Source organism: Zophobas morio, unplaced genomic scaffold, assembly GCF_036711695.1.
Source record: "Zophobas morio isolate AGI-343-1 ecotype UQ-CSIRO unplaced genomic scaffold, CSIRO_AGI_Zmor_V1 ptg000009l, whole genome shotgun sequence".
NCBI classification, from domain to species: domain Eukaryota; kingdom Metazoa; phylum Arthropoda; class Insecta; order Coleoptera; family Tenebrionidae; genus Zophobas; species Zophobas morio.
In genome coordinates, this window is record NW_026972114.1 from 3,261,144 (window position 1) to 3,284,187 (window position 23,044).

Here is a 23,044-nt window from a genome sequence, read left to right on the forward strand (position 1 = left end):
AAATACAATTAGGAACCTCGAGAAGGCTTCACATTCTTAAAAAAAAAACATTTGGCGCCCCCGATAAGGTTTCACATTTTTAAAAAAAACATTTGGCGCCCCCGAAAAAGTTTCACCTCCTTCAGTTGGTAGTGGTTGGTACCCGTGAAAAGGTTTCACATTATTAAAAAAAAGGCAGTGCGAAGCCCCAAGAAGGTTTTATATTCTTAAAAAAAAGACACTTGGGGTCCTGGAGAAGGTTTCGCCTTCTTAAAGAAAAGACAGTTGGGACTTCCGAGGACGTTTCACATTCTTAAAAAAAAACAGTTGGGGTCCCTAGAAGGTTTCACCTTCTTGAAAAAAAGGAAGTTGGGACCACCGATATTGTGTCACATTCTAAAAAAAAGATAGTTAGAACTCCCGAGAAGGTTTCACCTCCTTCAGTTGGTGTCCTTGAGAAAGCTTCACATTTTTAAAAAAAAGACAGTTTGGGGCCCCGAGAAGGTTTTATATTCGTAAAAAAAGACACTTGGGGTTTTCGAAAAGGTTTCGCCTTCTTAAAGAAAAGACAGTTGAGACATCCGATAAGGTTTCACATTCTAAAAAAAACTAGTTGGGGGCCCGTAGAAGGTTTTACCTTCTTGAAAAAAAAATAGTTGGGGTCGCCGAGAAGGTTTTATATTCTTAAAAAGACCGTTGAGACCACCGAGAATGTGTCACATTCTGAGAGAGTTAGAGCCCCTGAGAAGGTTTCACCTGCTTCAGTTGGTACCCTTGAGAAGGTTTCGCCTTCTTAAAAAAAAGACAGTTGGGACCTTCGGGAAGGTTTCACATAAAAAAAAAACAGTTGGGGCCCCCTAGAAAGTTTTACCTTCTTGAATAAAAGAAAGTTGGGGTCCCCGAGAAGGTTTCGTCTTCTTAAAAAAAAGACAGTTGGGACCTCTGAGAAGGTTACACATTCTTAAAAAAAAACAGTTGGGAGTCCCTAGAAGGTTTTACCTTCTTGAAAAAAAGGCAGTTGGGGTTCCCGAGAAGGTTTCGTCTTCTTAAAAAAAAGACAGTTATCACCACCGAGAAGGTTTCACATTCTTGAAATAAACAGTTGGGGGTCCCTAGAAGGTTTCACCTTCTTGAAAAAAGAAAGTTGGGGTCTCCGAGAAGGTTTTACCTCTTTCAGTTGGTACCCTTGAGAAGATTTCACATTTTTTAAAAAAAAAGACAGTTGGGAGCCCTGAGAAGATTTTGTATTCTTAAAAAAAAGGACACTTGGGGTCCCCGAGAAGGATTCGCATTCTTGAATAAAAAACAGTTGGGACCTCCGAGAAGGTTTGACATTCTTAAAAAAAAAATAGTTGGGGGTCCCTAGAAGGTCTTACTTTCTTGAAAAAAAAGAAAGTTGGGGTCCCCGAGAAGGTTTTACCTCCTTCAGTTGGTACCCTTGAGAAAGTTTCACATTCTTAAAAAAAGACAGATGGGAGCCCCGAGAAGGTTTTATATTCTTAAAAAAAAGGACACGTGGGGTCCCCGAGAAGGTTTTATTTTCTTGAAAAAAAGACACTTTGTATACCCGAGAAGGTTTCGCCTTCTTAAAAAAAGATAGTTGGGACCCTCGAGAAGGTTTGACATTCTAAAAAAAAACAGTTGGGAGTCCCTAGAAGGTTTTACCTTCTTGAAAAAAAGAAAGTTGGGGCCCCCGAGGTTTTACCTCCTTCAGTTGGTACCCTTGAGAAAGTTTCACATTCTTAAAAAAAAGACAGTTGGGAGCCCCGAGAAGGTTTTATATTCTTAAAAAAAGGACACTTGGGGTCCCCGAGAAGGTTTTACTTTCTTGAAAAAAAGACACTTTGGGTCCCCGAGAAGGTTTCGCCTTCTTAAAAAAAGATAGTTGGGACCCCCGAGAAGTTTTGACATTCTAAAAAAAACAGCTGGGGGCCCCTGGAAAGGTCTACCTCCTTGAGATAAAGACAGTTGGTACTCTTGAGAAGGTTTTATATTCTTAAAAAGAGACACTTGGAGTCCCCGAGAAGGTTTCGTCTTCTTAAAAAAAAAAAAAACAGTTGGGACCTCCGAGAAGCTTTGACATTCTTAAAAAAAAAAATAGTTAAGTGTCTCTAGGAAGTTTTACCTTTTTGAAAAAAAGAAAGTTGTGGTCCCCGAGAAGGTTTTACCTCCTACAGTTGGTACGATTGAGAAAGTTTCAAATTCTTAAAAAAAAGACACTTGGGGTCCCCGAGAAGGTTTTACTTTCTAAAAAAAAAACAGTTGGGGGGCCCCTGGAAAGGTCTACCTTCTTGAGAAAAAAGACAGTTGGGTCCCCGAGAAAGTTTTGTCTTCTTAAAAAAAAGACAGTTGGCACCTCCGAGAAGGTTTCACATTCTTAAAAAAAAACAGTTGGGAGTCCCTAGAAGGTTTTACCTTCTTGAAAAAAAGAAAGTTGGGGCCCCCGAGGTTTTACCTCCTTCAGTTGGTACACTTGAGAAAGTTTCACATTATTAAAAAAAAGACAGTTGGGAGCCCCGAGAAGGCTTTATATTCTTAAAAAAAGGACACTTGGGGCCCCCGAGAAGGTTTTACTTTCTTGAAAAAAAGACACTTTGGGTCCCCGAGAAGGTTTCGCCTTCTTAAAAAAAGATAGTTGGGACCCCCGAGAAGGTTTGACATTCTAAAAAAAAAGTTAGGGTTCTCTAGAAAGTTTTACCTTCTTGAAAAAAAGACAGTTGGTACCCTTGAGAAGGTTTTATATTCTTAAAAAAAGACATTTGGGGTCCCCGAGAAGGTTTCGTCTTCTTAAAAAAAATACAGTTGGGACCTCCAAGAAGGCTTCACATTCTTAAAAAAAAACAGTTGGGAGTCCCTAGAAGGTTTTACCTTCTTGAAAATAAGGCAGTTGGGGTCCCCGAGAAGGTTTTACCTCTTTCAGTTGGTATCCTTGAGAAGGTTTCACATTCTTTAAAAAGAAAGACAGTTGGGAGCCCTGAGAAGGTTTTATATTCTTAAAAAAAAGGACACTTGCGGTCTCCGAGAAGATTTCGCGTTTTTTAAAAAAAGACAGTTGGGACCTCCGAGAAGGTTTTATATTCTAAAAAAAAAACAGTTGGCGACCCTTAGAAAGGTCTACCTTCTTGAAAAAAAGACAGCTGGGGTCCCCGAGAAGGTTCCGTCTTCTTAAAAAAAGACAGTTGGCACCTTCGAGAAGGTTTCACATCCTTAAAAAACAGTAGGGGGTCCCTAGAAGGTCTCACCTTCTTGAAAAAAAGGAAAGTTGGGGTCCCCGAGAAGGTTTTACCTCCTTCAGTTGGTACCCTTGAGAAAGTTTCACATTCTTAAAAAAAAAGACAGTTCGGAGCCCCGAGAAAGTTTTATATTCTTAAAAAAAGACAGTTGGGACCCCCGAGAAGGTTTCACATTCTAAAAAAAAACAGTTGCCCCTGGAAAGGTCTACGTTCTTGAAAAAAAGACAGTTGGGTCCCCGAGAAGATTTCGTCTTCTTAAAAAAAAGACAGTTGGCACCTCCGAGAAAGTTTCACATTCTTCTGTCCCTAGAAGATTTTACCTTCTTGACAAAAAGAAAGTTGGGGTCCCCAAGAAGGTTTTACACTTTTAAAAATACAGTTGGGACCACCGAGGTTTCACATTCTAAAAAAAAACAGTTGTGGTCCCCTGGAAAGGTCTACCTTCTTGAAAAAAAGACAGTTGGGGTCCCCGAAAAGGTTTCACATTCTTAAAAAAAAAAACAGTTGGAGGTTCCTAGAAGGTTTTACCTTCTTGAAAAAAAGAAAGTTGGGGTCCCCGAGAAGGTTTTACCTCCTTCAGTTGGTACCCTTGAGAAAGTTTCACATTCTTAAAAAAAACAGTTGGGGGTCCCTAGAAGGTTTTACCTTCTTAAAAAAAGACAATTGGGGTCCCCGAGAAGATTTTACCTCCTTCAGTTGGTACCCTTGAGAAGGTTTTATATTCTTAAAAAAAAAAGACACTTGGGGTCCCTGAGAAGGTTTCGTCTTTTGAAAAAAGACACAGTTGGAACCTCCGAGAAGGTTTCACATTCTTAAAAAAAAAACAGTTGGGGATCCCTAGAAGGTTTTACTTTCTTGAAAAAAAAAGTTGGGGTCCCCGAGAAGGTTTCACCTCCTTCAGTTGGTACCCTTGAGAAGGGTTCACATTCTTAAAAAAAGACAGTTGGGACCTCCGAGAAGTTTTCACATAAAAAAAAAACAGTTGGGGTCCCTAGAGGGTTTTACCTTCTTAAAAAGAGACAATTGGGGTCCCCCAGAAGATTTTACCTCCTTCAGTTGGTACCCTTGAGAAGGTTTTATATTCTTAAAAAAAAGACACTTGGGGTCCCCGAGAAGGTTCCGTCTTCTGAAAAAAGACACAGTTGGGACCTCCGAGAAGGTTTCACATTCTTAAAAAAAAACAGTTGGGGGTCCCTAGAAGGTTTTACTTTCTTGAAAAAAAAAGTTGGGGTCCCCGAGAAGGTTTTACCTCCTTCAGTTGGTACCCTTGAAAAGGGTTCACATTCTTAAAAAAAAGACAGTTGGGACCTCCGAGAAGTTTTCACATTAAAAAAAAAAAAAACAGTTGGGGTCCCCTAGAAGGTTTTACCTTCTTGAAAAAAAGACAGTTGGGGTCACAGAGAAGGTTTCACCTCGTTCAGTTGGTATCCTTGAGAAGGCTTTATATTCTTAAAAAAAAACACACTTGGGGTCTTCGGGGTTTCGCCTTTTTAAAAAATGCCAGTTGGGACCTCCGAGGACGTTTCACATTCTTAAAAAAAAACAGTTGGGGGGCCCTAGAAGGTTTTACCTTCTTGAAAAAAAGACAGTTGGGGTCCCCGAGAAGGTTTTACATTCTTAAAAATACAGTTGGGGCCACTTTTTTTTTTAAATAGCAGTTGGGATCCCAAAGAAGGTTTCACATTCGTGCTATACAAGCATAGGAGTATATTTTTGTATAACAATCAAAATATTTTAAAATATGTTTCAATGAAATGACTTCATGAAATTGTTGGTGCACTTAACCATCTACATGATATTTCTAATATACATACAAAATTAGATAACAATGTCCTGTAGTTTCGGAAATTACGTGTCTAATAAAAAATGGATACAAACACCAGACAGACAGACCGACGGAAACGGGAGACTACTTGTTTCGTAGTGAAGGGGTCACGAAGCGTCGAGAGAATTTTAGAATCATATACAGGGTGTCCCAACGATCTAGTGGCAGAAAAGTACACATTTATTGTAAATTAGTAAAAGAATATAATGTTTTTGGAGCTGCAGGAGTCCATTTCAATCAAATAAATCTTGCGGATTTACAGTTATTTTCAGATATACGTCGTGTTTTATTAAAATTTACTCACCAAAGTTGTATATTTTTAAGTGGACACTTGACAGTTTTAAACTGTCCATGGGAGTGAAAAAATAAATATTAGGTACAAAGGTTTTTTAATGCACAATATTCAAAATAGATGCATTTCAAATGCAACACTCCTATATTTTATCACATTTTGTAACTCGTGTTTCAGTTAGTTTAGTCTTTTGACAGCAGGCTTGTTGAGGTTATTCTGATAAAAATTCTAACATCTATTACGAACACCCTTGACACATTTGATATCAAAAGAAAGCTTATTTAGAGTCACAAATACAAGTTTTCTCAAGTGAAAATTATGAGAAAACTGGTTACCTACAAATTTAATTACTCAATATAAATACCTTAAAACACTCTCCAATTTTTCCATACATTTATTTGACAAGGTAAGATAACCAAAATGATTTTTTGCAACATTCCAAATCTCCATGTTTAAAAATGGTAAATATGGCTGAGTTGGCAATTTTTAATTATGAGAGTGTTTAGGATACTCGATACAAAGTGTATATTTTTTAATAGCTGCAGAGTGGTAATTTTTTAACATAGTTAAAGTATTTGGCCTTTTTCGGTGAATAAAATGTCGAACTAAACATAAATTAGATACGCTGTATAAAAGCAAAACGACAGTGCACTAGAATGTCCTTATTTAACTTTAGGCAAAATGAAAGTTAATTATTGTAAAATTAAAATGCGTGTATAAATTTATTACAATTTTCAGTAGGTAAGTAACAAATTGTGACATCTGGTAAAAAATTATTCTTATTCACGCCTATTAATGTCAATGGTGCTGATAAAATTCTGGAAAATGTGGAACACAAGTTGACCATGTATCCAATGGAAAATAACAGGTGTGACAGAAGAAACCCTTAATTTATCAAACATTTTTAAAAGAAACCTGACAGTTGTATGTATTATAATTGCAAATGACAGGCCATCTTTAGCGTTTCTATTGTGTTGTTCCGTAATGTGAAACCAGTGTTCGCTGTTAATTTTAAACCGTCTTTTAGTAGTTGTTATTGTTTAAGGTGAATGCAGCAAAACTTGACCTTTCTAATCCTTATATCTTTTAACTAGACATTTTTTTCTAAGTGCATTGCGCAATTTTTTCAGCAAATTATTCCTAGGAGCTCATTTATCATGCAGTTGAGGTTAATGTAAGAAATGTACTGAAATGAGCCTTACGGGAAATTTTATGATAATGATTAGAAATGTCTTAGACGTGTAACATTTACTATGTATGAAAACTTTAAATTATTACCTAGGTACGCATTACTTCGTTCTCTTAAAATCTTTCAACGACAGGTGCTACATGAGCACGTGTCTAAAAAGTTTAACAAGTTTTGATTTTTATATTTACCTCCAGGCACATTCTTTAGATAGGTAAAAGTAATCTTGCCTCGTTGGGTATTCTTACCATTTCTCTCCTTATCTCAACACTTATTAGTCGACTGCTAGGAATGTCTCCAATACAATCAAATTGTGAACGTCCACAAAAGACTTTCAAAAATTGTTACCTTTAGTGCTTTTATTAAACGCAGACGGAACATTCCGATCAAACTTTTTACGTGAGCCATTTAATTTGCATAATTTAGCAACACGCGATTAAAAAATTGCCCAATTGGTGATCGATGCCAAAAACGTCAACCAACAATAATAAATTTACCATAAATTATATAATTCACTTGGAATGCGCAAATCGGTTATGCAATCACTTTCTGCAGGCTGATGCAGCCGAAATTCGTCAGAGCGACGGTTGTGCAATGCTTCCTCGTATTTTAATGATTTTATTAGAAAAATAAATGAGAGTTACGTAAAAAAACAACGAGAGTTGGGCATTGGTTTCCGGATGGAATTTGCGCGATTCGAATCTGGAAGTCGCGGCCGACGCGTGAAAGTGGTTCTTTTTTTTCTCGAACAATTAAGAATTTTGTGGCAATATAGGTCAGTGGTGATGGCTTTAAGTGGGTGATGCTCGAGGCTGGTTTCGGGGACTCGTTTTACTGAAAAAAATTGTAGAAATTGATACTTTTACTACTCGGTAGACGTAGAATGTATTGAAAGTGGTTCGGTCGATATCTGATAATTTTCTCTGTGTGAACTGGGTAACTATATTCTACTATACCCAACTAGGCAAAAAAGTTTTACGTGAGGAACTTACTTACATATAAATTATTTCAAATTATTGAATAAAAACACTAAAATAGACACTACAGTTATCTGTCACGCGAATATTCGAAATTGTTGTGTATTGGCTCGATAGCGTAACTACGAGTAAAATATTTGTAAATGCATTTTGCTTTAAACATTAAAATAAAACAGTTGGGCGTTTTTGCTATGCACAAATGCAAAAAGCAAACAAAAATGATCGAAGTTTATTTCGACAGAACTTCCCTAGCTTCGTTGATAAATTATAAAATTAGATTTTGCTGTTTTTTTATGATAACCTCTATAAAGGAAAAATGGCGCCATAGCAGTAATAATAAGTTTTCTTGTCATTCTTGTAATTTTTGTTATTACCCAAGTCTCAGATGCGTATGTGAGAATGGGTCTTATAACTGTCTTGTACGTTTTTAGTTTGGCTCCTCTGAATATATTTTTATTCCTGAGCAATTTATTAAGCGCTTGAACACAACGATTTCTTCTCATGATTCTATTGGATATGTCTTCTTTTATGCATGGTTTGTATGTAGTAAGTGTTTATTTTTACCGTACGGGCTTAAAAGATTCTTGATTTACAACCTACAATTTTTTTCCTTGTTACAAAAACCAAATAAAACATTTTAAAAATTAAATAACTATTTTTTTTTCCTTTATCCCACCCCCCTTGCCCCAGCCTTACTCTTGTCCTCTCTACTTCTTTCATCCATTCCACCCCTCTTCCGTCTTCATTCAATATCTGTGTCACACTCTCCTCTCTTTCTTTGCTCTCCTCACAGTCGTGCAGCATGTGCTCTATCGTCTCTCGCCCTTCTCCACACATCCTACACATTCTCTCACCTTCGCTTACCCAAAACTTATTACTTTTTCTTCATTTCCACACCTAAATCTCGGAATTTTTTTTTTCTTTCGCGCTTTCTCTGTCTAGGTATTTTGGTACTGTTTCTGTTATTATCTTTCTATAGTCTGCATTGTACCTAAATTTACTTACACTCGCTCTTCTCTCTTGTTTATCTATGTCTCTGTCACGCATACACAACTCTTCTCTCATACTCACCCCCATTTCTCTCTTTCTCTCTATTTCCATCCCAGTCTTTCATAATATCCTTGCCTACCCGTGTGATGTTCTTTCCCTGCTTCCTTTTTTTTCCTTCCAGCATTCATACAATATCCTACATTCCTCTCTTTCTTTCAACCTTTCATCATACTTTACAGCTCTTTTCCCAGTGTATACTCTTAATTTCTCTCGTTTACATTCTTCTCTTACTAGATAGCCTGGCGTCTCTTTCCGTAGCCCTAACATCCACCTCAAATATTTTTCTTGTACTGCTTCAATCTCTGCATATTCCTTCCATCCCCATATCTCCACTCCATACATTAATACACTCCTAACTAAACTATCAAACATTTTCATTCTTCTTCTTACGTCATGTCCAAATATTCTCTCACCTATACTCCACACCATTCCCATTATTTGCATTGCTTTGACCCTTCTTTCTCTTATGTGTGCTTTTACCGTGTTAGTTGTTGTAAACTTAAATCCTAAATATTTAAACTCTTTTACTATGTCTATGATTCGATCTTCCCAATGCCACACTTTTTCCTCCCCTTTTCTTCCTTTTTTTTTCAAACACCATCATTTTTGTTTTTTCTACATTTACCTCCAGTTTCTTTCTTTTAAAGTATCTTTGGAGATTTTTTTCATCTCATTCATTTCACATTCATCCTTCGCCAATATTACCAAATCGTCTGCAAATGCCAAACACCATACCTTTACTCTTCCCACCACAATTCCTCCCGCTTGTACTCCTCTAAACATTTCCTCGATATCGCTTATGTAACAAGCAAACAGACTGGGACTTAATGGGCATCCTTGTCTCAATCCTTTCGTCGTCCAAAACATTTCAGTTTCTACTCATCCCACTCTCACACTAGTCACTGTCTCTCTATAGATCTCTCTTGCTGCTGCAATTAACTTTTCACTCAGTCCTCTTCTCTCCATGAATTCCTACAAACACTCTCTGTCCACCGTATCAAACGCGGCTTTTAGGTCTACAAACAGTGCATATACCCGACCTCCTTCCTTTAGCAACTCTTTTTCTATTAGATGATGCAGGATATATACATTGTGCACAGCCCCTCTAGCTCTTCTAAATCCCGCTTGACTTTCCGGTAATATACTCTTTTTGTTCATCTCTGTCACCAATCTTTCATTTAACACCATTGCGTACAGTTTATATGCCGTATTTAGGAGAGTTATTCCCCGATAATTCTCTACTTTTGCTTTATTACCTTTTTTATGAATTGGGCATATTTGCCCTACTCTCCATTCCCTGGGAAAACCTTTACCCGTCCACACATCATTCATTAACTCGCTCAATCTTTCAATCATCCCATCCGTCTCAAATATCCACACTTCGTTTACCAATCCATCCCTCCCCGGTCCTTTTCCTCTTTTCAGTCTTCCTACTTATTTTCCTACTTCCTCTACTCGAATCTCAGCTTCCCTTTCTCTACCACCATTCCCGGTTTTACTATCTTGCTCTACAATTCTCTCTTTCTTTCCATTCAACAGTTCCATAAAATGCTTCTTCCACTGTATTATAGGTATGTCTTCACTAATCGTGATTTTGTTTTTCCTTTCTTTATTTATATACTGCCATGCCTCTTGCTCAGTTCTTATGGCTTTAATTTTTTCTTCTTCTTCTTGCTGGATCTCTTCTTTCTTTTCTTTGCATCGTTTTCTATAATCATTTTTTGCTTGCCAGTACTCTTCTTTTATACCTTTCCCCCTTTTCCACCTTCGTAAACATTTCCTTGCTTCTGTTTTTAAATCTCTGCATCTGCTATCCCACCATCTGTTTCTCTTTTCTAAATTTCTCGTTACAATTTCTTTTTTATGGCTGCTTTTTCAATTTCTCTTTTTAATTCTTCCATTTCCTTTTCAGTTCCTTTTTCTTTAAATTCCACTTCCAACATTTTTTTATAATGCTCAATTCCTTTTTCATTCCATACCCATATCTTCTTCTCTTTTCCTACTTCATTATTTAAGCTCCTTCTACTTATGTCTCTCAATGTTACTTCTAGTGGCATGTGATCGGAGTCCACTCTTTCTCCTATTTTGAATGTTTCTACCTCTTCTTCTGCTAATTCGTTTACTATTACGTAGTCTATTACCGATTCCCCTCTTTTACCTATCCAGGTAAATTCCCCCTCCTCGTCCCCTTCCTTCACCCCATTCAAGACTTCCCAACCTCTTTCTTCAATTAATTCCCATAGCAATTTTCCGTCTTTGTTTTCTACTTTATCTTTCGATTTTCGTGTGTTTTCCCCCGCTGTCTTCCCTGCTTTTGTTCCCTATTCTGACATTAAAGTCCCCTCCTAACAGTAGAAATTCTTCTTCGGACTCTTCGATTTTTTCTTGTATTTCTTGTTTCGTGTTTCTCATTCCTCTGCTATATATTATGCAGATGCTCCATCTTTTTTTATTTACAGTCAGTTTTCTTGCAACCATGCCTTCCATTTCTATCGCCTCCTCTTCTATTTCTTTTATATCTTTCTTCACTACTGTTATGATTCCACCTTTTGCTCTACCCTTGCGTTTTTCTTTTTTTGCAATTTCCACTGAAATTCCTTTGGCAACACGTCTTTCAGTTTGTTCCAGTCTCTCTCTAGTATTCATGTTTCTGTTAGTCCCACAAAATCAAAAATTTTCACGTAGTCCCAAAATAAATTATCTTTCTTTTTCAGCCCCTCTATATTCCAAAAGAGTAATTTTAAACCACGTTTATCTTCCCCATTCTTCTTTCCCATTCCCCTATTATGTACAAAATCTACATTCTTAAACCTAAAGTTTTTATTTGTCCTATCATTGCTACCCCTCCCCTTTGTGTTTCTTTCTTCGGTTAGTGCTGACTTGATTTGCGAAGTTTTTCTTCCAATTTTCCTTTATTGTCATTCCATGTATACATTTTGTCCCCTACTCCCAGCTTCTTATATCCCACCCTTGTTGTGTATCCTTTTTTCTTTCCTCTTTAGCTACCTTCCGAATTCCTTCTTGGATTTTTTGCTCTTGTACTGTCCAATCATTATCGATATATATTCTCTTTCCTCTCAGTTCAGTTTATTTTTATTCTTCATCACCTCTTGTTTTTCCTCCCAAATCGTCTTAACCAGTATTTTCTTGCTTTCCTCTTTCCCTATAATTATTGTTTCCAACACTTTTGCTTCTACCTCAATTTCTTTTTTCAAAAATTCCTCTACTTCTTTTGCATCTGTTTTTTCGCTTATTTCCATACCCGTAATTATGAAATTGTTTCCTCTTTCTTGCCTCTCTTTTTTTCCAACTTCTTCTTTAAATTATTGATTTTCTTTCTTCGAAGCTTCTCTCCTTTTCTTTCCATTCTTCTCTTTCTCTTTCCAGTATTCCATTTATTGTCTGTACTTTTTTTTATTCTTCTATTTTCTTCTCTCAGTTGTTTTATTCCTTCCATTAGTTGCTTCATCATTTCCATCAACGGATCTTGTCCTTGCTTTATTTGTTCTCTTTCTTCCATTTTCGCTGTTTTTGCTGGTTCTTTCTCGCCAGGCCGCAAAAACGTCACCATTGTTGTGTTCTCCATTGTCATCGTTAGGTACTGTCCTTGTACGAATTCCTTATTTCCCCATTCCATATATTTTGTTTTCGCTTCGTTTATGTAAAGCCCTTTCTCTCTCGCCTTTAATCTTTTATTTTTTCCAACAATCCCTGTTCTTTGTTCCACCTCCATATCTCATTTTCCAGAATCAATTTTTGGTATCCTATTTTTACTTTTGCCATACTTCTGATTTTTGCCTGTATTTCTCTTTCGTTTTTGGTTAGGTCGTCGTCGTTTTTCTTGCAGCTGACTTAATTTTTGTTTTGTTTTGCATCACTTTGATTTTTTCATGTTTGCTATCTAGCTCTACTAAACAAGTTTTCTCCCCTAGTTTTTTTTGCTTTGTTTATTTTTACTGTTAGCCCCATTTCCCTTTCAATAAAATTTCCCATTTCTTCTCTTAATATATTTGGGTCACTCGTATTTATTGGCATTCCTTGCACGACAATATTTTTTCTTTTTTGTCACTTTCTAATTTTTCTATTTTGTCATTGGCGTTTTGTAATTGATTTCTTATCTGGTCTATTTCCTGTATGCATTTTTCATTAATTACTTTTAGCTCATTTATTTCTCTGATATATTTCTTTTCTTCGTTTTTAATTTCTTTCATTTCCTCTGTTATTAATCTCATACTCTCTGCATGTTCTTGCTGCTTTCTTTTTATTCCTTTTGTATCTTTGATGAGATCTTTCAGTAGTATCATCATGTGTGCTAGTGTCTCTTGATTTCCTGTTTCTGCGGCTTTTTTTGGAGATCTATGTGTTTTTTTGATTTCTTAAATATTTCGTCCCAATCTTCCGCTTTTCAATTCCCCTAATTCGTTGTTGTATCCTCGGTATCTCTCATTTTGCTCAAGTTTGTTTATATTCTACTTCACCACTGCTTTTTGCTTTAGCGGAGGTCGTTCTCCTATCAAGTCGTTGTTGTCGTTATCTGTCTAACCTAACTTTTTCCAACTATTGTTGTCATATTAGAATCTTCGATTTACTTTTGAAACTTTATCCCTACGCACTGATTTCCGATTTTGCAGATTATTTGCGGTTATTTGTGTTTTATTTTTCACAACATCTCCCGAATTTTCGGGTTTAATGTTGGCGTTAAGTTCGCAGGCGCACTTTCTTATTAAGTTTTCTTCCGATGTAGAAAACAAGCACTTGAAATTGCTTGAATATACACCGGAAGAATGTCACGTAGAAATTTGTTTTGATTTGAATGAGTTTCAGTTTGTTGCCTCAAAACAGGGGACCAAATTTTTATTTCAGTCTAACAGACAGTTCTGAATATTATTATAATTTTTTTAAATAAAGACGGTTGCTTTCTCACCTTTTTAAGAAAGAGGGGTGACTCGTTCTTAATTTGATCAATAAAAAAATTGTTATGACGCCATGTTTTTAAATTTCTTGTAAAGAAACAACTATTTTGCAGTTCGACCCCTTGGTTCACGACGAATAAAAAAAATCATTACAATTGAGATAGGGCGGGTGGGCGGGCTTAAATTTGCCTTTTTATTTTAATAGGTGTAGACTTCTTTTCACAACATAAAACTAGTAGATTGTTGGAAATCGATCTTCCAGGAGTAAAGCCATGTCGGTTAGGGGGAATAATATAATTTGGAAGTATAAACGGTATGAGTTAGTTTTGGGGTCCAATTTATTTCCCTTATTAAAGATTGGGACCACTAGGGCTTTCAACCAGATATCGGGAAGGGCATGAGTTTGAAATGAGCTTTGCATGATCATGGTTAGAGGAAAAGCGAGTGAGTGAGCGCAGCGTTTCAACAGAAAAGGAGATATACCATCGATTCTGGAGGCTGATGATGAGTGAAGAGTAAGGAGATGATGTTTAACAGTGTTCTCTTGGAATATTACATTAGTAAGATGTTCGCTAAGATCTAGTGTGTTGTGTTCTCCAAAATGTAAACTGATTCGAATTTCGATGCAAAAATTTCCGATATTTCAGTCAAGTCGTCACACAAGTTACCATTACTTGATTTTGCAACTGGAATAGGAACGTGCGTTGTAGAAGAGTTTTGGCGTCCAGGGCAATATTCTCTTTTTGCCTCAACATTAGTAACGTGGGGTTTTTGATCCAGGTTTTTCGGATTCCAGCGATGATTTGTCAAATATGAATTTTTGGAGATATAACTCTGAACGATACTGGAAAAAATGGGCTATTGAGGATCTATTGAACGGTTTGCTAAGGCTTGTTCCTAGTCAACAGACGCCAGTTCTTGATCTAGATTGGACTAATTGATAACTTTCTTAAGCTTGAGAACTGTGTGATTTCTATGGATGATTTGGATGATCAGAATTACCAACTGGAGGTAGGATTTCGTGTTCAGTTAACAGCTGGGAAGAGTTAGTAAGAAGTGGGTCCAAAGTGGAAGAAGATTGATTAAGCCTGAACCTAGTGTGCTTCGTTATCCATTAAGTTGAAGTTGTTTAAAAACTGTAAAAGTTTCTGGATTTTGAACTCATCGGAATGACTAGGTTGTAATTAGTACGACTCATTTGAAGAAGTTTCTCAAATGATAAATTATCGTTTTCCTCTGGGCTGTAGTGAGGTCCATATAAACACACAAGAGAAAACTGGATGTCATTGTCACCAATGTGGTAAGGTTGCGATATTATTGAGAACTTTGTAAATTTGGAGTTTCTGATATACAGGTGTTTGCGAAATGCACCGACAAAAAAATTGGACGGGTTCCCGAGAGCCTAAGGAATGAAAAAAACTCCTGTTGTATTGTCAAAAGTTGCAAAATAAATTTACCCTTTATCCAAGCTTTATTCGTGCCAGTGTAAGAGGTGCTATCAGATTCAATTAATTCACGTTTTGTAAAAACATAGCAACCAAAAACTGACAACGAAAGGTGAAGTTTGAAAAATCACAAGTAAAAAGTCAAAAGTATTGTTTCAGAAACAATCAATTTGAAACAATTTTAACTGGATGTTTAAACATTTTGGACTAAAGAATTATTTTAAATGGTAGTAATTAAACATTTTTACTTAAGCTCTTAGGATTTATAGTTACAAACCGTCATTTTTAAACCAAGATTTGATGGATAATTACATCGCAAATTTCCATTTAGTGGAAGAAATTATTTATCTCTTCCTAGCAAAGGAGCAGATTTCTTTAAAAAGCATTGCCTGCTATCATTATTATTATTATTATCTAACTCTATTTAATTAGGAAAATCATTACTCTCCGGAAACATGACTGTGTTTTTAATCATAATATAGCAATCAAATAATTAATGAGCCAGACATGATTACTATAATTATCATAGCATGTCTAAGTAAGTTGGTGCTTACATAGTTCAAAAATGCGAACCAGCTAACTATATCGGTATTACCTCACTTGCTGATCAATTAAGAAACAAACAATAAAAAAGCAATGCAAATTTCACTTGTTACTCTTCTGTGATTCGTTAACTAGTTCCGTTAATTTGTTACGTTTAATCCATAACTGGTTACGTCTGTTACCTTCATTTTACACTTCCTGTCATTGTTTACATGAACGCGACGAAGTGAAAAACAATGATCTATTGATGTATGGTCAGTTAGGTACCAACATGGTTGAGCACCTTTTCACTTAATGCTTTTCGCAGTTATGTACGTACGTATTGTTTTGTAACAGTTTTTTTGTGGGGAATCGAAGCATTTTCTCCATTTTATGATGGGATTTTCCTATGTGTCTATACTTAGTGTCCGCTTCCTGATTAGTTGTTACTTGTTATTACTACGATTGCTTTATCGAATTAAATAAAATCTGTCTATTTGCTTTTTTTTTTCAGACGTTTTAAAACAACCGTGAAAGTTCGTTGTATGTTGAAAAACAGAATTTATTATAGCAAAATCTCTATTTTTTTGGAAAATGAAAGTTTTCTGGGTGTAGCGAATAAATGACCTACAATAGTATTTATTAAACGAAAATCACCGTTAGTCAACTTGAGGCAACTTAAAGTTTCAACTTTAACCGACATATTTTGTCTTGTTTAAGATCAGCAGTCTGATTGTTATTATTATTTAATTTTCGATATTTCTAAATTTATGTAATTCTAAAATTGATTCAAAAAGGTTGTTCATACAGAATTTTCCTCGCCCCTCAAGTACAATCTAACAAATTTTCTTTGTGATAACTTCTATAAATTAAAAATATAGATAAGACTAAGTACAGTTGAAAAAAAAAAGAAAAAAACAAAGTCCCTAGTCGCTATGCCATCAAGATAATTATAGCGTACTTCAATGCCTAGGGTAAAAACTCGAGGCGGATTCATAAACCACAAGTACAGAAGTATGTTATTTTATAAATAACGTTCACTAAAAAAAAATAAATTGATTGGACGTCATTGAATTGGTGCGTCTATTAATGCAAAATCTATTACATTGGCTTTATGATTATCAACTAGAAAATGCTATTTACCCAGGAATTTCTAGGCTTTTAATTTCTATAATTAAAAATATCTTAGTTCGAATTTCGTTCCTATTTTATATAAAAGGGAGTATTTCATTTTAATTAAAAAATTATATTAATTGCATTTAAAGCTAAGTGGATTGAATGTTTAGCAATTTATAGAGAATTACGTATATAGATAATTGTTTTTTAATCAATAGTTAGTCATTTGGTAACTGAAATTAGAGTTCACTGTCCGCCTTTATTACCAAAAATGTTCTTTCGTTATCCACATTTTCTTTGTTTTGACGAAATTGAAAGGTTTTTAACTGGTACTGAAGATCGTAGAATTTTGATGTTAAAACAGAAATCTTTGGATTATACTAGACCGGGGCGATTCTCACCAGTCATAGAAACCTAAAAACGCAATTAAAAGAATTTGGATTTGAAATTACACTGTCACAGAAAAAGTGAACGTTCATAAATCACATAATTTGGAGACTCCTAGAAACAGCAGCATATAGGGATGTGAAACATATTAGAAGCTCAGGAAATCATCAGGATAATAAGGATAATAGGAGTTCAGAAAAGCAACAAAAAATACATTAACTGCAGTAAAAACTAAAACCCTTAAGAATAAGGAGAAAAAGAAAGAAAAACATAAAGCATTTTATAAAAGTATCTCCTAATATAGAAAACCCAACAGAAAAAATTGGTCGAAAGCTAATTCAACAGAACTTACCTCGCAGCTAAAGTACAGTGAAACATATCCAGCATTTGCCAAAATCACTCTTACCTTGCCCCGCCCACCCGCCTCCTATTTTCTCAGAGGTTATGCCATTTGTCAAAATAAGCCTTATGTTAGCAAGTACTCGCCCCGCTCACCCGCCCTTTATTTTCTCAGAGGGTAATACTTGCTAGTACTTGCTAAGATAAGTCTTATTTTGGCAAATGACATATCCTCTGAGAAAATAGCGGGCGGGTGGGCGGGCCTAGTACTTGGCAAGATAAGACTGATTTTGGCAAATGACATACCCCCTAAGAAAGTAAAGGGTGGGGAATTAAAAAGTATGATAGCATGATAAAACTCAGAACTTGATAAACTATTAGTTTTGTATGGCGTTTTCGAGCTTAAGTCATTGACAAATTGGGTTCATGCAGAATTAGATTCATATATAGAAGGGACAAATAATAACTGATTAGACACCACCAAATTTATCAGTTTATTTGGGGATGTGGTGGTCGGTATAAATATGATTATTTGAAAAAATTGTACGCAAATGAGATACTATTCTAACATACAGAAGGAATCTAAAGAAAGGTAGGTATCTAACGGAAAACTGATATAAAATGCAAATGCACTTGTGCTTGGAATTATCAAAGTTATTGATAATTAGTTAGTGATTAAGTTATTTCCGACGGAAAAATGATTGCATTAAACTTTTGATTGCTTATCAAATTGTTCCAGGTTTGCATAACAAACTAACTCGTTTACTTTTTCAGCAAAGTTCAAATTTGAATAACCAAAATATATAAAAACATTATTTCTCTGGGGGAACAATTAGAGCATTTATCGGTTTTCTAGTGATAACGGAGGTCGTTAACTACAAATTTTCAGGAATTTCTGTTTGTACAACATTTTCTTTTGACGATGATGGTTTTTTATATGAAATCGAAATTCTAAAAAAAAAATAGAAATATTGAAGAACAGAAAAATCTAGAAATCGAAAAATCTAAAATTTAAAACATTGAAAAATTCAAATACTGACAAATTGTAAAATCGACAAATCAAAAAAATAAAAATTGGAAAATCTAAAAATCGAGAAATTGAACAAACGGATACTTAAAAAATCGAAACATGGACAAATTGAAAAAAAAAATTAGAAAATCAAAAATTCCGAAAATTGAAAAATTGAAATATGTATAGAAGAAGTGAAAACTCGAAAACACGAAAAACCTAAAATTTTAAAAATTGAAAAGTTAAATTTCAAAAAGTTGAAAAATTAAAAAGTTGAAGTATGAACAAGTCGAAAAATTGAAAAATCCAAAGTTTAAAAAACGAAAAATTGAAATTCCATAAAGTAAAAAGTCGAGAACTCGAAAAATCAAAAAGTGCAAATACTAAAAAATCCCAAAGCTCAAATATCGAAAAATCGGAAAATAGGAGAATAACTAAATAATCGAAACTACAAAATCACAATATTTAAAGAAATATCCAAAAATTGGAAAATTAAAAAACTAAAAAATCGCAAACTTAAAAATCCTAAGAATTGAAAAATCAAAAACCTGAAAAATAAAAAAAATTAAAAATTAAAGAACTGAAAGATCGAAACTTTAGAAGTCGAGCAATAGGAAAATCAAAAAATAGATTAATTGAGAAATCGGGAAACGTCAAAATTTGAAAAATTAAAAAATTTTGAAACACTGAAAAATTAACAAATCGGGAAATCGAAATTCGAAAATTAAAGAAATTGGAAAACTGAAAAATCGGATAATTCAAAATTCGAAAAACCGACAAATCGTAAAATCGAAACAGAAAAATTCAAAAACCCAGTCATCGACAAATCGAAAAATAAAAAGATCGAGAAATCGAGAAGTCGAAAAGTAAAAAAATTGAAAAATTAAAAATGGAAATATTCATAAATTAATTACATTCTTCTGTCGAATGGGAGTGGAAAATAATAGAACCTAGGATGTGAAAAACGTATAAAAGCGCTAATCATACTGTTTTATATAAAGAACTAAAAAAGTAATTTCTTGTATAAAAAAGTGTTTCTTATTTCAGAAGAAAAAAAAGAGAACGAATTGGTGGGTGGGCGGGGCTAAATTTAAATTTTCCTTATTGAGTCTTTTATAAGAAAGCAAAACAATCAAAACATCGAAACATCCGAATCTCGATAAATCGAAATCTCAAAAAATTGAAAACCGAAAATTTAAAAATTCGGAAAATAGAAAAATCAAAATATCGAAAACTTGAAAAATTGAGAAATTGACCTATAACACAGTCGAAAAATTGAAAAATCTACAGTTTAAAAAACAAAAAATCGCAAATCCAAAAAATGGAAAAATCCAGAAGTCGAAAAATCAGAAGTTTGAAGCAACGAAACATTGAGAAATCCCAAAACTGAAAGAAATATCCAAAAATTGAGAAATTAAAAAATTGAAACATGGAGAAGTCGAGAAATGTGAAAATCAAAAATATGTAGATTTATTGAGAAATCTAAAAATCTAAAATTTAAAACATCGAAAAATTGTAAAATCGACAAATCCAAACATGAAAAAATCAAAAAAATTAAAATTGAAAAATCTAAAATCGAGAAATTGATCAATCGGATAATTGAAAAATCGAAACATGGAAAAATTGAAAAAAAAGTTGGAAAATCAAAAATTTCGAAAATTGAAAAATTGAAATATGTATAGAAGAACTGAAAATTCGAGAAACCGAAAAACCTAAAATTTTAATAACTGAAAAGTTAAAATATCAAAAAGGTGAAAACTTGAAAAATTGAAGTATGAAACAGTCGAAAAATTGAAAAATTCAAAGTTTAAAAAACGAAAACTTGAAATTCCAAAAAGTAAAAAAATGTCGAGAACTCGAAAAATCAAAAAGTCCAAATACTAAAAAATCCCAAACCTCAAATATCGAAAAATCGAAAAATAGTAGAAAAACTAAAGAATCGAAACTGAAAAATCACAATATTAAACGAAATATCCAAAAATTGGTAAATTAAAAAACTGAAAAATTGAGATCGCAAACTCAAAAAATCAAAAAACTGAAAAATCAAAAACTCGAAAAATCGAAAAATTGAAAAATTAAAGAACTGAAAGATCGAAACTTTAGAAGTCGAGCAATAGGAAAATCAAAAAATAGATTAATTGAGAAATCGGGAAACTGAAAATTCAGAAACGTCAAAATTTGAAAAATTAAAAGATATTGAAGAACTGCAAGATTGAAAAATCGAAAAATCTATAATTTACAACATTGAACAATCAAAATAACGTAAAATTAAAAAATGGAGAAATCTAAACATCAAAAATTCAAAAAATAAAAATTTGAAAATCTAAAATTTAAAATTCAAAAAATTGAAAAATCGAATAATTCAAAAATCGAAACATCCAAAAATCTAAAAACCGACAAATCGAAAAATAAAAAGATCTAGAAATCGAGAAGTCGAAAAGTAAAAAAATTGAAAAATTAAAAATGGAAAAATTCATAAATTAAGTACATTCTTCTGTCAAAAAGGAGTGGAAAATAATAGAACCTAGGATGTGAAAAACGTATAAAAGCGCTAATCATACTATTTTATATAAAGAACTAAAAAAGTAATTTCTTGTATAAAAAAAGTATTTCTTATTTCAGATGAAAAAAAATAGAGAACAGATGGGTGGGTGGGCGGGGCTAAATTTAAATTTTCCTTACTGAGTCTTTTATAAGAAAGCAAAACAATCGAAACTTCGAAACATCCGAATCTCGATAAATCGAAATTTCAAAAAAATGAAAATCGAAAATTTAAAAATTCAGAAAATTGAAAAATCAAAATATCGAAAAATTGAAAAATTGTGAAATCGACGTATAATACAGTCGAAAAATTGAAAAATCTAAAGTTTAAACAACGAAACCGAAAAATTAATTCTGAAAAATTGGAAAATCTAAAAACGCGAAGGTAAAAAATCGAAAGATGGAGAAATCGAAACAACAAAAAAGTGAAAAACCTAAAATTTGAAAATTCGAAAAATCGAAAATTTAAAAAATTGAGCAATCATAAACATCAATAAATCGAAAAATCAAAAAACTGAAAAATCAAAAAATGTAAGATTTAAAAAGTCGCAATATTTTGAAAAATCGAATAAGTAAAAAATCAAAAAAAGCAAAGTTGAAAAATCTAAAAATTAAAAAATCTAAATACATATTGAAAAATCCCAAAACTTAAACATTGAAAATTTGAGAAATCGAGAAATCGGAAAGACGAAAACTCCAAAAATTTAGAAACACCAAAGATTGAAACATTGGAAAATCAAAAAATCGAAATCGAAAAATTGAAAAAAAGCGAAATCGAAAATCAAAAGATCGAGAAGTCGAAAGATCGAAAAATTGAGAAATGGAAGTGGTTAAAAATCGAAAAATTGGTAAATTCAAAAGCCGAGAAGTCGAAAAATCGAAAAATCCAAAATTTACAAAATCGAAAAGCCAAGAAGTCAAAAAAATAAAAAATGCAAAAATCAAGAAATTCAAAATTTAAAAAGTTAGAAAATTGAAGATTCGAAAAATTGAAAACTCGGGAAAACTGTAAAATGCCAATACTGAAATGACGAAAAATCGGAAAATCGAAAAATTGAGAAAATCAAAAGTCGAAAAGTCGAAAATTCTAAAAATCGGAAAACAGAGAAACCGAAAAATCCAAAATTGAAAAAATTGGAAAACTGAAGAATCGAAAAACTGAAAACTCGAGAAATTGAAAAATTCCGAAACTGAAATGACGAAAAATTGGGAAATCAAATTATCGAGAACATCCGAATCTCGATAAATCGAAATCTCAAAAAATTGAAAATCGAAAATTTAAAAAATCGGAAAATTGAAAAATCAAAATATCGAAAAATTGAAAAATTTAAGTTTAAACAACGAAAAAACGAAAAACCCAGAAGTCGAAAAATCGGAAGTTTGAAGAAACGAAACATTGAGAAATCCCAAAAGTGAAAGAAATATCCAAAAACTGACAAATTAAAAAATCGAAACATGGAGAAGTCGGGAAATGTGAAATCAAAAATAGATTAATTGAGAAATCATAAACTAAATATTTAGCTACCTCAAAGTTTGAAAAATTGAAAAATAGGGATACTGAAGAACTGAAAAATCAAAAAATCGAGAAATAAAAAAATCTAAAATTTTAAACACTGAACAAATAAAATATGGCAAAATTGAAAAATCGAGAAATTCAAACATCAAAAAAATCAAAATAATCAAAAAAAGTTCGAAAATGTAAAATTTAAAAATCGAAAAACTGAAAAATCGACAAATCGAGAAATCGAAACTCCAGAATTTAAAAAATTGGTCGAAAGTTATTTCGACAGAACTTCCCTCCACCTGTAGAATATAAAGGAACGAAAATGCAAGAAAAATCTATGGCGTAAATAAAATTTGTATAATAGGTGATAGAATAAGATATATTAATTGGAAATGATAAACCAAGCAGTAAAAAATAATGGGAAAGCTGTGAGGAAGAGAAAAAAATAGATACTTCAGTAGGAAACGAAAAATAAAATCAATATGTTTTGTGGCATGGTATAAACGTATTTATTTTTGGAACGGGAGTTTTGGAAAAACAGAAGAAAATAATTAAATTTTGCATAAGTATATGTGTGAATTATGTTGGAACAAAGTCAAGGAAACGAAACCAATATACGTATCAGGAACAAATCAAAAATAGATAATTTCTAATAAAGAGCTAGTGCTGACATTAATATTATAGGAGAGAGAGCGTACGTGCTATAAGCATAAATTTGAGATTTAG

At 33.5% G+C, this 23,044-nt stretch overlaps 1 protein-coding gene across 2 annotated transcripts in view; it reads right to left on the reverse strand.

Annotated features, from left to right (window-relative positions):
- Positions 1-23,044, reverse strand: part of LOC135125749 (pancreatic triacylglycerol lipase-like) — a 103,823-nt gene that overhangs the window by 67,485 nt on the left and 13,294 nt on the right. The window lies entirely within an intron of this gene.